This window comes from Dasypus novemcinctus, chromosome 4 (assembly GCF_030445035.2).
Source record: "Dasypus novemcinctus isolate mDasNov1 chromosome 4, mDasNov1.1.hap2, whole genome shotgun sequence".
In the NCBI taxonomy this organism is placed as follows: Eukaryota; Metazoa; Chordata; class Mammalia; order Cingulata; family Dasypodidae; genus Dasypus; species Dasypus novemcinctus.
This window is the reverse complement of record NC_080676.1, coordinates 90,108,962-90,115,506: the sequence shown is the minus strand read 5'-3', so window position 1 is coordinate 90,115,506 and position 6,545 is coordinate 90,108,962.

The window sequence follows — 6,545 nt, the reverse complement described above, 5'->3', positions numbered from 1 at the left end:
GTTAATAACACCTGGTAAGGCTAATTTGATACCATCAATGAAAAACTAATGTGTCTGGTGTAAGAAAGAAATCTTCTTGAAGAAAATAAGGCTCACCCAATTGTGGAGAAGAAAAAATTTATTCTCAGTCTTGCAAGAAGGGGCACACAACCAGAAAACGTGGCTGGCGCCCCGAACAAAGAAAAATCACACAATTTATACCCCTAAGCTTAGCATGCAAGCCCTTCCTCTGTTTCTCCATAGACTGGATACTTCAGAGGCTACAACCTAAGATCTACTTTCCCACGCAAAAGTTTGCGATTAACCGCTTCCCCCGTCACATTCCAACCATTTTAGTTTTTACCTGCTCCCCTTTACCAAATAAGGAATGGAATTTAGTGCTGAATTGTTATTGACTTAGTTCTTTCTTGGGCATCATTTTATTGCCTATAGGACTGGCTTAAGCTGGTTTCCTTTGTTCCTGTTTAACCGGAGAGTGGAAGACTGAGGCAGGAGGCTGCCAGGTTACACTAATATTTTCTTCCTTTATGGGAAAACTAAACTAATCTTCATTTCTTACATCTGGTTTCTCCCTGAGTTGGTCCAGACTTCCTCCAGGAAATTAAATTTAAAAGCAAGCAAGTAAATAAACAAATACTCAAAAACGTCTCAAAACTATATACAAATATACATAAATTACCCACCCTTGTTTCCTCTGAGACTTACAGGTTCAGATTAGTAGAGCTTTCTCTAATATCATAGAAATGCCATGGAGATATTTTTTTAATGTATGATTTCTAGATTGTCTCTTACTTGTCAAGATATTAGAGACAATTTGCAGTTTAATTTGAAGACTCATTGGTTTAAACGTTGAATAAGTTACCAAGCCCAATGAATAGCTTAATAGTGTAAAGTGTGACTCTTTGTAACAATCAGTACAGGAAACTCTGTGACAAGCTCGTTGACCGTAAGCAAGACACTTTTACACTTCAAGGACTCAGTCTCTTCACCTCTAAAATGAAGGGCCCTGTCTACTAGATGATCTATACAATTCCTTCTGTTTCTAACATTCTATGGGACTGGGCATCAAATATCTATGTTGTGTGTGTGCATGGCATGCCTGTTGTTGACTCTTCTACAAAAGAGGGAAATCTTTAAAAAGTTAGAATTCTTTTTGAGTACAGAACTACGTTTTCACATGCAGCTGTCCTCTATATTGTCTACCCCAGGGACTGAGGTTCAGAACAATGTATCAGGTCTCTGTAAGATCCTCAATCACCAAATAAAAATAAAATAATAGTCACTACAAGGATTTCATTGTACCAGAAACCTGAAACAATATATTTTGAAAGATGTTCTGTCACAGGATTAACTTTCAATTCTACTCCAGCCATTTGCCCTCCCATACCTCCTTCAGTCCCAGAAAAGGAATTTGGTTTAGCTCTGTGGCTTGGGAAATACTATTAATCAGAATCTCCTATTCCCTGATACATTATTTAATCAAGGTCATATTGAACTACACAGTTACTAAAAGTAACAAATATGAAAGTGGTATAATATATTATACAATGGAAATTACACACACAGTCTCTCTCTCTCTTGCTCTCAAACTCAAAATTCCATTTAAAGGAAATTATTGAATAAAGGGGGGAAATTATTGGCCAAAAGTCAGATCCTCCAGACCTTGGTTGAATTTACTTATCCTATTATAGTCACCAAGTATAGATACATTGTATCTCTAAGTGACTCTATAGTTGTAAAAATACAATGTCTGTAAATAAAAATATTTTTGTATCAGTCCAGAAAATGACTACAGTATGTGTATTGTATACCATCCTGTCTTTTTTTATTATTACTTTTAAAGAAGCTTTAGATTCCATAAATGTTGCATCAAAAACAAAGGGGATTCCCATACACCCCACCCGACCCCCATATTTTCCCTCATTAACAACATCTTTCATTAGTGTGGTACATCTGTTACTTTTGATGAACACATATTGTAGCATTGCTACTAACCACAGGCTGTAGTTTACATTATAATTTATACTTTGCCCTGCACAATTTTATAGGTTTTGACAAAATGTATAATGGTCTGTATCTGCAATGTCAGGCAGGACAAATTCCAATGTCCCCAAAATGTCCCCATATTATACCTATTCTTCCCCTTCCCTCCCCTCAGAACCTCTGGTGGCCACTGCCTTTATATCAATGATACAAGTTCTTCCATTGCTAAAATAATAAGTCCATAGTTGCATTCTCCTCTTATGTTTGTTCATTCCTCTATCTTAAGGATTTGGGATCATAATGCCCACTCTGTTTCTAATTGAGAGAGGCTTAGATCCCATGGGACACATGGATAGAATAGTCTTGCTTACAGTTGCAGATGCTCTCTGCATAGATACTTTTTTTCTTTTTGGAATGGTTGTAGTCCATCATCACCTTTTGGTTAGTTGTTCTGGATGATTCCAATGAACTGGAGAGTAGGTATTGTAAATCTGCTGAGATTTAGGACTCAACCAGCATCAGCACAGACCAAAGATTTAAGTCTCTGGGACATATACTTAGCAAGTATAGTGCTAATTATAGGTTCAGATAAAAGGAGTAGAAGAGCCAGGTGCAGGGAAATTATAAATGAGTCTAACTCTGTTACACTGGGAAGCATATATTCCAAACTAAGTCCCACTGACAGGGTGCCAAATTCCAGAGATTGTCTCTTCTGCCTATAGATGTCTCTAGAGCCCTCAAGAGCTCCGCTCTCTGATGCCCTGAGTTCTAAACATCAACTGCAATATTTCTCAATTTTTGAAGGTGTTCTTTTTTTCCCTACTGAATGAGAAGGGTCGGTTTTTTAAAATTCTGTGCTTTGAAACCAGGTAAAAGATTGAATTTAAAATATTTTTTCTTATTCTGCCCATGTTAACCCTTAAAAATATTAATGATTTCTTAAATGTGTTTCTTAAAAAGAATAGTCAATGTTATTGAGTCATTGATGAAGTCAATCTTAGCTTCCCAAGACTTTGGAGAAATTAGATCATCTCCTTCTCTTTCTTTCTCTCTCTCCTCATTCTCTTTGTTTCAGCTTGTCATTGAAATGGAGTATTCAGAAATGACTACAATTATCAATGAATTTTATAATTCTACTTCTGAAAGTAAAACATTAAGTGGAAATTTTATATTTTTCTTATTTAAAAATGATTTTTATGCACATCCCTACAATAAAACAATTGCAATTATTTTAAAAGGAAGAAGTGGATATTTTTCTAACAGGATATTTTAGTTTCCCAGCTTCTAAAACAAATACCATGCAATATTTAATTGCTCATCATTTTGAGGCTAGAAGTCCAAAATCGAGGTATCAGCAAGCAATGGTTTTTCTCCAAAGCCTGTGGTATTCTGGGGGTAACAGCCAGTGATACTGGGGATCCATTGAGTTTCTGTTACCTGGCAATGTCCTCTCCTTTCTCTTCCTAGTTCCATTGATTTCAGGCTTCTTGAAGCTTTCTCTCTGTGGCCTTTTCTATTAAGGCCTCCAATAACAGCATTAAGCCTCATCCTAACTGGGTTGTCCACACCTTAACTAAAATTAACATCTCTAAAAGGTCCTTCTTACGATGGGTTCACTCCCACATGAATAGATTAAGAACTTGTTTTCTTCTAGAGTACATAGTTCAATTTACTACAATATATAATGATGTTTTAAAAAGTGCAAATTGCAAATGAGTGCATATAGTACAAATCAATTTTTGTTCATATATACATATTTATGTGAAATTATATAAAGATATAAAACAAACTATAAGGATTTTTGTTCTTAAGTAGTTAGGATTACAGCTGATTTTTATTTTCTTTATTATGATTTTAAATTTTTCTTGCCATGAACAGAAAAGGATTTCATGATTGGAGAAATGTATAAAACTAAAATCAGTGTTTCATGGATGGAATTAGCATCATGGAAAAGGTGGTGATAAAACCACCATTGCCATGTTAAAAGCCTCATGAAATTCTTTCTCTTTCATTCAAAGGTAATTTTTAAAAACTCATACATATTATTTGAGTGAAAACCAAAATGAAGAGCTCTAGTCTCATGAAGGCTATAACCTGATACTCTATCCTTCTCTCCCAGTGAAAACTTCATTCCTAGGTCAGCATCCTTTACCCACCCTTTGACAAATGCTCCCTGGTTGGGTGACTCTTCCAGCAAGAATCTAGTTCTGGGACAGCCTTTCCTTTCTCCCAATTTTGAGGCCTGAAACTTCAGAGGGGATTTTGACCCCATATCCATTTGGACAGGAAGCCACACCTGCTTTTTCTTTGAATTTCATGCTCTGATTACACTTCTCTATTACTACCACCAGTGAACAGGCTTTCATCCCAAGGTGTCTAAAGAAATAGAAAACTCTTTAACAGGCCTTCTCCTTTCCTTTTCTCCCTTCTTTCCTTCAACCTGTATAATTCCCCCTAATTCTTCCTTGTAACATTTTTCTTTAAATATGTTACTCTTCTGTCAAAAAATCTATAACTCTCTGACATGAAGAAAAGATCTTTATTTTTTATGTACAATCTTTATTCTACATTTCAAAGCCCTCCACATTCTAAGCCTACCTCTTAGAGAGCCTTATCTGCCTCAAGTCCCCCCACAAAACCTCTACTCCGCTAGAAGAAAACTGACTTGCAGTTCCCTGAATCTGCCTTGATCTTCCTCTCTGCCAAGTGTTGGCTCTTACCTTTCCTCAGCCAAGAAAGACGTATCTCGTTGTTTCTAACAGGCTAATGTCTACAATGTAAGCCAAAATCCTATGCTACCTACTCACTAGGTTCCGTGCTTTAGGTATTTGACTCTTTCAGTAAAAGTGTCTGCTTTCTCCCTTGCCAAATGACATGTATTTTAAGAGCAAGGGCCTTGCTTTATCTTTTGTATTTTAAAATCACCTAGAACTATGCTTTTTTAGTAATCCTTTAAGAGACAGTCCTCAATAAACATTTTTTTATTAATTGAAGAATTAGCATCATATTTTCTAAGCACATTGGGAGGAAACTGTGTGCAGAAGTATGACTGCATTTTTACGTTAAAAATGTTAGTGGTTAAAGAATAAAGTCCAAGACTAATCAGTAATATTTGAGTTAACCACTATGAAAACCACAAAAGTAAGTTACCTCTTGCTCAACTTCCTTTTTCTGAAAATGTCCTTTTCTCATTAAGGGTGGCATTTGAAAAGTTTGTCCGAAACACACAATCTTGGCTTGCCTTAAGCAGAAATAATGTGTGCCCTGGCTTCCCTTTGTAAATAACTGAATTTGCTTCTGAAGTTCAAGAAATTCAAGATTTCTTTTTGTGTGTGAATCCAACTGCTTCTGTTTTCTCTTTATATGCAGGAGACTATAATCTAAGGCAGAAGAAATGCTGTGCAATTGGGATTTGGTGAGCAGGGAAGATAACAGAAGAGATTGACATGACTTTCATAAAACAGTTATTTTTAAGTATAGAGAATACCTATTCCCATGCCTAAAGGGCTTTTAGAAAATATTACGGGGATTGGAAAGCAATGGGGGCAATTCCCATTACCTGGAATCCCAGGGCTGGTCTGAAGGGCGTTGCTGCCACCTGCTGCACACAAATGGCCATGGAGGTACTGCCACCTGCCCTCATGGCTGTAGGACACAGGTATGTTCAATTAATATTCTGTGGGTGTCTGAAAATTTTTCTTCTTTCAAAGGAAAACTAGTCAAATATGATGACCCCAGCCACGGAGGTCTTTAAGCATGAGGCCCTTCCTCATGCTCTCCCAGGAACCAGACCCTGAACAACAGCCCGCGAGAGCAGCTTTGCCCAACAGCTCCAACAGAGGTCTTAGGCCAACCCCAACTGTAGGCAAGGATTTTTGAAAGGGGGTCTTCAGCTCTGGAAAATATATAGAAATTTCTCTTTTTCCATTTGAGAACTTCCTTTTTCTAAGAGTTTCTTCACTTTAAAACAAGAGACAGGAGAATTCTAAATACTTGTTGGGGCAGCAAGGAGTGCAGGGAGATTGTCATTCTTAGGGAAACCAATAAACTTAGATTTTAATTCGTTTCCCCAAAATGTGAGGAATGGAGTCAAGTAACTGTATCCCTTCTCCAAATTTGAAATATATACCACTTTAATAGGGACACCAGCCTACTGGTCAGGATCTTCCTGGTGTACCCCCCACCCTGTTTTACCACTATGCTCCATCTCTTTATTTAGTAGAATTTCCTGGGGAAAGCGGAAGAGATGAAGGTGCTGAGAGCAGTGATATCTCTTCCTGCCTTTCATTCAAGGAACTGATTGACTTTTAGCTCCGCAGCTTTCCCTGAACATGTCACTGTCAGCATCACCAGCCCCAGCACCACCAGTGATCTGAACTTAGAGGGATGGACAAAGGGCAGAGGAGCCCAGGGCTAAGGAAATAAGTAACTCCATCTTTTGGCTTTTGAAGAAAACACCGTATCTTAGTTTTCTAGGACTGCTATAATGAAGTGCCAGAAACTGGGTGGCTCAAAACAACAGAAACGTATTGCCTCCAGTTCAAAATCAAGTTCAAAATCAA